Raw genomic sequence first — 9,413 nt, forward strand, 5'->3', positions numbered from 1 at the left:
GAACCATTCTTGAGTTCCAATATTGAAGATCTACAACACCAACAGAGTGATTCATAGGGTCCTGAGCTTGTATGTTAGTTGGAGTGAAGTCCCATGAATCATCATTACACCAGTATATACAAAATACAATATTCACAGAATATCTACGGTACTCCAAACCATTCTTGAATTCAGATCTTGGGGGTCTACAAGACCAACAGAGTGTTTCAAAGGCTACTCAGCTTATGTGTTAGTTGTAGAAACCCCATAAGACATCATTACACCAGTATATGTAAATGTCAACATTCTCAGAATATCTACGGTACTCCAAAGGTATTGGAGGTCTACGAGGCCAACAGAGTGATTCATAGGATCCTAAGCATGAGTGTGTCAGTTGTAGAAACCCCATGGGACATCATTACATCAGTATATACAAATAATAAATTCCCAGAATATCTACGGTACCATAAATGAGTTCAGATATTGGAGGTGTAAAAGACCAACAGAGTGATTCATAGATTCTGAAGCTTGTTTGTTAGTTTGAGAACCATCATGGAACATCTTTACACCATTATATAAAAATCACAGTATTCTCAGAGCAATTACGGAGCTTCATAATTCTATAACAGGGTGATGCATAGGTTCCCAAACTTGCTTGTTAGTTGGAATTACTCCAATGGACATCATTACGTACACAGTACGTACGTACGAAAAAAAACGTATTATTATGATCATAAACATCGCATCCAGATTTTTTTTCGTTCCATTTATCGTCAATAGTGTTTTAGAAATAATCTTGGTCTACGGGGATCACAGCATCCCTTGATGACCGGCTGTACATGTGAATTATTGCTAATCCATAATCGATCAGAATTTCATCAGTTGCACCCTGAAGGCATTAGTACTCTCATACGTACTTGCTTCATACTTATTATACATATTATATATTTTATACGATATGTTTACCATTTCCACAGAGAAACAGACGTCTCACTTAGAACAAAACGCAATCAAAATCATCGTCACGAAATCATTATCGCCCAATGCTAAATACACTGTGTGTGCCCAAGCAGCAAACAGATGGCGGTAGTGTGCAAACGTCAAACACAAGCAAATCCTACGGAAGCGTGGCCGATTGACTACCTACACAATATTGCAACCACCGTTGTAAACGCGAACGAAGGAAAATGTGTTGAGTGAGACGTCTGTTTATCTGTGCCATTTCTATAAGTATTGAATCCATCAAGGGGTATCATAAGATGACAGTCTATCCAACGAATGACGATTGCGTACCTAGAACTTAAGAAAGCAATAACAATAATGGTAATAGTTCTGCATGACGTACTATATGGGTCTTGCTTATAGATGTCCTTCACCATACAATTTTTTGGCGGTAAATTCATGCTAGACCATCGTATATCTTCTTGTTGATCGATTTGTATATAAAGAATTGAACTCATGGACAGTTTGGATTTTCGTACATGTTCAACGAATTCTATAATGTGTCTATAATGGTGTAACGAAGTCCCGTGGAGCTATTTCAACTCATAGAAATAGTGGGGACATCAAAGATCTTCATGTTGATCGATTTGAATATTAAGATCTGAGCTCAAAGACAGTTTGAAGTGTCGTAGATGTCGAACGAATTCTGTGGTGTGTCTATAATGGTGTAACGAAATCCCGTGGACCTATTACAACTCATAAAAATAGTTTAGACATCGATAATCTCCATGTCGATCATTTATTAAGATCTGAGCTCAAGGAGAGTTTGGAGTGTCGTAGATGTCGAACGAATTCTCCAGTGTGTCTGAAATGGTGTTACAAGGTATCGTGGAGCTATTCCATCTCAAAAAACTAGTGGGGATATCGAAGATCTTCAAGTTGATCGATTTGATTATTGAGATCTGAGCTCAAGGAGAGTTTGGAGTGTTATAGATGTCGAACGAATTATCTAGTGTGTCTGTTATGGTGTAATGAGGAACCCTGGAGCTATTCCAATGCATAAAACTAGTGGGGACATTGAATATCTTCATGTCGATCGATTTGAATATGAAGAACTGTACGCAAAGACAGTTGGAATTGCCACCTCATAAAACTAGTGGGACATCGAAAATTTTCATGTTGATCGAATTGAATATTAAGATCTGAGCTCAAGGAGAATTTGGAGTGCCGTAGATGTTGAACGAATTTTCTAGTGTGTCTGTAATGATGTAATTAGGTACCCTGGAGCAATACCACCTCATAAAACTAGTGGGGACATCGTAGATCTTTTTGTTAACTGATTTGAATATTAAGATCTGAGCTCAAGAACTGTTTTGAATATCGTAGATATTGGAAAAGATCTGTTATATCACTGGACAGACGCCGGATATTATCATGAAGCATTTCCATTTCAATTATTTATTCAGAATTTGTTGAAAAATGGTGTTGATTCCTTAGAACAAAAAAAAAAATAAAACTCAAGGATAGTTTGGATGCTCTAGATCATCCTTAAGCCCATAACCCGACCTGGGCAATATTTTTCCTGGATGGAACAATAAATTTTGAACATTTTTGCTGAGGAAAGCAAGGCTCTATCTCTTAAAACTGATTTTTGGCAGCTGATTTTCGTCTTAGGTCATATATGACCCATCCGTATTGAATCGGTTAAGATAGCGCAGCGCTGTACTGAAAGAGGCATAAAAACCCCATAAATATCTGTTTACGATAATCGTGTGCCGTCACTCGAAGGACTTGCTTCGCTAATTTAATTAGCCAAGACAAGTTCACCGCAATGCAAAGTCTTCACCAAACGAGACACAAATTGCAGTACACTGCACTCAAACCGACCACGCAAAGTTAAAGTGGGACTTTTAGCTGAACACTTAGAATTATTTCGAAGTCATCAAACGACCAAAAAACAACCGACCGTACTTGCTTGTGCTTCAACGTATTATTGTGTCGCCAGCACTAAATTGTATTCCGACTTCCGACGTTTTACATCCGAACTTACTTCCGACATCATGAACGTCAGAACAAAATTTGAATTTTCTACCAAAACATTGTCGGAATAGCGTTCGAAAGTGTGGATATCGACTTCCGAATTTCAATTTGGTTCCAGCGACGTTGTCAGCGACAAAACAAGCTCGATTTTGTGACAGATAACACCGTGCAGTGCTGCATATTTATTTTTTCGTGTGGATCTCGTCGGAAGTGGGCCTTACTGCCAGTTCATCACCGTCTTATATACAGTTTTGGTCTAATGCTACGTTTAGACAAGGCAAGTGAATTTAGCAAGTCGCTTGAATCGAACGCGAACTGAACGTGTAAACACCTTAATTCAATTCAATTGAACGAAAAGAAAGTTGAACGTGTTCAACTTTTGGCAAGTCAATTGAATTCAACTGAGTTGTTCAATTCACTTGCCCTGTCAAAACAATATTAGCTACTGACTATACACAATATTAATAGATTTGCTTTTCCTTCTTCTCAACCAGTTGATGGTTGACCATCGGCTATCGTACGCTGTCGTACATGCGAGATACTCTCCTATTCTCTTCTGCTTCAAACATTTTGTTCATGTCATTTGGAACTGGTTGGCTTAGGATCAGATAATTGAATTCAATTGAATGACTGTTTCAAAACCGGCCACCTTGAAACAGGAATGTTTCAACTTAATAACTACTATATACAAATAGAGTTTTAGGGAAATAATTCATTATTCAGCTGTCGGTGCAATTCGTCGTAGACCCTGGGCGTTGCTGATGCAGTCTACTGGTTGGCACGAGAGTTCAGGATCGTGCCTCAGGATGATGAAGGATGTTGTAGAGCGAACGTCGTAGATTACCGGGAACAAAGAAAAAGACCAGGTAGATTTTACTATAGAATGGAAAAATATTGGGCCTGCAATTACCTTTGCAGAAACGCAGGTGAGCATCGAGCAAGTTCTCCCACAATGCGTTGCTCTACCTGGTTTCTGTTATGTTGATCTTGGTGTCGGAAGCAGTGCAATGCGAGCTACGGCGCGCACCACCTCATTAGCGTTCACTGTCTTGAGGGTCAGCACACGGACGATGCCATCCTTTCCGGGGTGTAGCTTGACATTTTTTCCCAGCGGCCAGTTTGCTGGAGGAACGCTGTCCTCCTTGATAATGACGATGGCGCCCACCTCGATGGCGACGGGCGGATTGCAACCCTTAATTGCACAGGACTGCAGTTGTTGCAAGTACTCGGGGTACCAGCGGGACCAGATCAGCTGCAGATGCTTCTGGGTGCGATTCCAGTGGTCCAGGCGGTTGTCAGCGGTCTCCTTCCTGTTGGATTGCGGAACCGCTTGGATGTTGCTTCCGACAAGGAAGTGTCCTGAGGTCAGGACGTCTAGGTTAATTGGGTCCTCCGGTATCGGTGTCAGTGGCCGAGAATTCAGACACATCTCGACTTGTGCGAACCAGGTCAATAGATCCTCGTAGGCAAGGTTGATGTTCCCGTCTACCTTCAGCAGATGATGCTTCGCCGATTTGACGGCAGCCTCCCAGAGGCCTCCGAAGTGTGGTGCTCGTGGTGGAATAAACTTCCAGGTGGTTTCGTTTCCGGAACACCAGTCAAAAATTTGGTTTCGATCGGCGGCTTCAGTCTTCAACATGCGATAGACTCGGTTGAGTGCATGCGAAGCTCCTTTGAAGGTAGTGTCGTTGTCCGAATGGAGTTCTAAACGACTAAACGACGGAGTGCAGCTAGGAACGCTGGAGTCGATAAATCGCTCACTAGCTCGATGTGGGCCGCCTTGGTCGAGAAACAAACGAATATGGCCACGTAGACTTTCGTGGGGCCACGGGTTCGTACTGCTGACTTCACGAAAAATGGTCCACAATAGTCGACACCGCAAAAATAGAACGGACGCGTCGCTGACACTCGCGATACCGGCAGATCGGCTGTTTTTACTTACTTATGGATCCTGTACACCTCCGGTGGTGCAAAGGCCGACTTGACAGATCTCCATCCTGAGCGTTGCCCGGCTATCGCTTTAACCTGTTGCCAGGTTAGATTTCGGTCGACTTGCGATGTCTCGCTGGGTTCCAGTCTAAGGGGCAAGCCAGAGTAAACGCGACGTGCGATGCGACGCGACGCGACAGTGCAATTTGACAGCCTGTTGATAATTATTGTTATTCTTTTGCATGAGTCGCGTCGCGTCGCATCGCTTGTCGCGTTTACTCTGGCTTGCCCCTAATGCTTGTTTACAGATTTCGTTTCCGCTCCTACGTAAAGTGTGGCGATGCTGGGTCATTAGGCCGAAGGCCATTAGGCCGAATGGTCATTAGGCCGAACGGTCGTTAGGCCGAATGAGAACTGGGGAGTGAGAAATGAGTTGTGCGAAGTGAGGAAGAAGGAAGAAAGAAGAAGGAAGAAGGAAGATGGAAGAAGAAAGAAAGAATAAGAAAGAAGGAAAACGGGAGAAAGAAGGAAGACGGGAGAAAGAAGGAAGAAAACGGAAGAAGGAAGAGAAAGAAAACGGAAGACAAAGAAGGAAGAAAACGGAAGAAGCAAGAAAGAAAACGGAAGACAGAAGAAAAAAGAAGGAAGAAGAGAGGTGAAAGAAGGTGGAAAGAAGAGAGAATAAGAAAAAAGGAAGAAGGAAGAAGGAAGAAAGAGGAAGGAAGAAGGAAGAAGGAAGAAAGACGAAGGAAGAAGGAAGAAAAAAAAAGAAGAAGGAAGAAGGAAGATGGAAGAAGAAAGAAGGAAGGAGGAAGAAGGAAGATGGAAGAAAGAAGAAGGAAGAAGAAAGAAGAATGAAGAAGAAAGAAGAAAGAAGGAAGAAGGAGGAAGGAAAAAAGGAAGAAGGAAGAAACAGGAATGAAGAAGGAAGAAATAAAAGGAAGAAGGAAAAAGGAAAAAGGAAGAAGGAAGAAGGAAGGAAGAAGAAGGAAGATGGAAGAAGGAAGAAAAAAGAAGAAAGAAGAAAGAAGGAAGAAGGAAAAAAGGAAGAAGGAAGAAGGAGGAAGGAAGAAAGAGGAAGGAAGAAGGAAGAAGGAAGAAGGAAGAAAGATGAATGAAGGGAGAAGGAGGAAGGAAGAAAGATGAATGAAGGAAGAAAAAAGAAGGAAGAAGGAGGAAGGAAGAAAGATGAATGAAGGAAGAAGGAAGAAAAAAGAAGGAAGAAGTGGAAGGAAGAAAGTAAAAAGAAGGAAGAAAGAAGAATGAAGGAAGAAGTTAGAAGGGAGAAAAAAACGAAGAAGGAAAAATGAAGAAGAAAGAAGGAATAATTGAGAAGAAATAAGAGAAAAGGAAGAAGGAAGAAAGAAATAAAAAAAAGAAAGAAAAAGAAAGAAGAAGGAAAAAAGAAGGAGAGAAGAAAGAAAGAAGAATGAAGAAAGAGGAGAAAGAATAAGGAAACAAGAAGAAGAAAGTAGAAAGAAGAAGGGTGGGGAAAAGAGGAAAAAAAGAAGGAAGAAGGAAGAACCAAGAAAAAAGAAGAATGAAGGAAGAAAGAAGGAAGAGGAATGCAGAAAGAGAAGAAAGAAAAGAGAAGAAGGAAGAGCGAAAAAGAAAGAAGGAAAAAGAAGACGGAAGAAGGAAGAAGCAAGACGGGAGAAGGAAGAAGGAGTAAGGTGAAGAAAGCATTTCTCATTTTTCAATTTTGCTTCTTTTTGCTAATTCGGCCTAATGGCCATTCGGCCTAATGACCGTTCGGCCTAATTACCGTTCGGCCTAATGACCATTCGGCCTAATGACCTTCGGCCAAATGGCCTTCGGCCTAACGGCCTTCGGCCTAATGGCCTGACACCAAGTGTGGCCGACCCAGTCCCACTTACGATCCCGATTTTTTGTTGCTATCGGCCTCTGGTGACAACGACGATGGAGCTCGTTGTTTGAGATCCAGTTGTGAGGCCACCACCAGGCCCGAATTATATACTGCAGCCGTTGAGTGTTCTCCACTGATACACGCTAGCGTATAACAGCACAGATTTCACGTTAGAGTTGAAAATTCGTATTTTGGTGCGTTCACTTATCTGCCTGTTTTTCCAGATATTTCTTAAACTCGCAAAGGCAGCCCTTGCTTTGTCGATCTTGGTACCGCCGTCTGACGCCATTTGGCTACCAAGATATTGGAAGCTTTCAACATTCTCCACTGGTTGCCCGGCTACTGTGAAACTGGAAGGAGTCTCCGTGTTTACATCCAACGATTTGGTTTTGTTGACGTTGATGACTAAACCTGCCGAGGAGGAGCGCTCGGCAAGGTCGTTGAGCTTACTCTGCATATCAGAGCGCCGTTGCGCGAGGAGTGCAACGTCATCAGCCAATTCGGAGTCGTTTAGGTGCTCCATGGTTATAGGCTGCCATAACAGCCCGCGGTTTGGTTCACGGTCAATCGCATCTACCAGAATCTCATCGATTACGATGAGGAACAGTAACGGTGATAGAATACATCCTTGCCTCATACCAGCTACGACCCGGATAGGGTCGGACAGGACCCCATTGTGCAGCACTCTACACGAGAAGGCCTCGTACTGTGCCTCGATGAGGCCGATGATTTTCTCAGGAACTCCCTTGCGTCTCAGGGCGCCCCACATATTCTCGTGATTGAGACGGTCGAAAGCTTTTTCGTAGTCAATGAATACCAAGTAAAGGGACTCTTGGAATTCGTTAACCTGCTCCAGAATGATGCAGAGCGAATGACAATATGGTCCTTCCGGCACGAAATCCGGCTGGCTGGTGTCGTGTCCTCAATTTCACGAGCGAACTTTCTTCCACGAAAATCGTTTACTGAATGACTCCTCTGCTTTGTGCACAACCTCATTTCCGCTATGGACTTTGCGTTTCCATGTTGCGTTCGAGTGTGCGTTTTTCATTGTTGTTTTCCCTTCAGAAACTTTTTATACACTCAGGTAACGAAGCTAACAGAATAACAAAGAGGCGCAATTTCAAAATTGAAACAGCGCGTTTGCTGTCAGATTGGTGGTTCCAATCGGGTACATAGTTTTAAAAGATAGGAGTATTGCGCCACTTCTATATGCAGGCACTTTAAACGTAGGCTGATATTGCAGGCTCGTTCAAGTAGACTGATGCTACGTCGTACGCTCGTTACAATCCAGTCATTTTGTTTCCTAAACTTTGTTATTATTTATTCTAGTTATAAGTTCAGGTTTGCGGAGCAGATTACAATAATCATTCCCTTGATGTTTACTATCCAGGACAATTATTTTATATGTATACCGCCTCATTTACTACATTCTTTCCCATCTCCACTGTAAACCACAATGTCTAGATTTTATTTCCTATCTATATGACACAGTAAAGGGTCTCGCACAAGGGATACGTTTTATCGGATCAAACTATTTTTGTTTCCGTTTTGTTTTGGGAAAAAAAAATCAACCTGCTGTTAATAACCGCCTGCATACTATAGATAGTGGAATATATAGATGAGCGAAGATAAATCCTCTGTCTCCAAACGAACTGTTAAACGTGTCTCCAAACGAGCATGACGTCACAATTTCAATGGAAATGTTAAGGGCTGTGACAGGGGACTGAAGAGAAGGCTAATACGCCTACCCACCATTCATTCAATATGGTGTACAATGTTTTTGTTTTAATTTTGTTTAATTCATGTTAACAAAACTTCAGAAGTATCGACGAGCTATTTTTCGACATAAAGAAGCCATACAAACACAAAAGACTCGATGTACCTTAACTAATTGCAAGTTTTCGCCAGGAGAAATTAATTGCCGATAATTGGCACTAACTGCGTACGAACCAATCACCCAAAATGAGCGCTGCATTCGGGTATACTACCCAGAAACAGGGTACCAAAAACAGAAGTACCAAAAATGATGTTGGGTAGAGTGCCATTGTACCGCGGATGACAGGCGTTTCACCCTCCTGGGCTGTGACGTCATATGCGCGCGTGCATGGTCAAAAAAAACGACTCAGCCATGCTTTCGCTCATCTATAGATTCTACTATCTATACTGCATACCGTGCTTATTTAGAGTGTTTTAATAGGAGTTGGCAAAATAAAACTGAATAATAACCCGTTTTAGTACAACGTGTATGATGACATTTTATTTCACCCATTTCGCCGATGAAACTATCAATGCTTATTCTACACAGGTTCGGTTATGCTTGCCTTTTGTTCGTGTTAGTGCCCAAATACAATTACCGATTCCGACACTTAACGAACACGTTTATGCTTTATTGCCCGAACCTGTATAACATACAAACCGAGACAAACATTGACTGCTGGTGAATAAGCACATTCTTCAACTTATGACGTCAGAACTTTCATGTTTACAAGAGTGAAATAGCCAAGGGTTCTTTCACAAATTACGTATTATGAATTCTGTTAAAGCTGAACAGAAACAATACAACCCGTCCGTCTTCGCATGCAGCAACCCAACGATAAAATCGCAGCGTTGAAACCACCTAGATTTGAGAGAGCCTTTATGATAATATATTATAATA

The sequence above is a fragment of the Armigeres subalbatus genome, chromosome 1 (genome assembly GCF_024139115.2).
Source record: "Armigeres subalbatus isolate Guangzhou_Male chromosome 1, GZ_Asu_2, whole genome shotgun sequence".
Classification (NCBI taxonomy): domain Eukaryota; kingdom Metazoa; phylum Arthropoda; class Insecta; order Diptera; family Culicidae; genus Armigeres; species Armigeres subalbatus.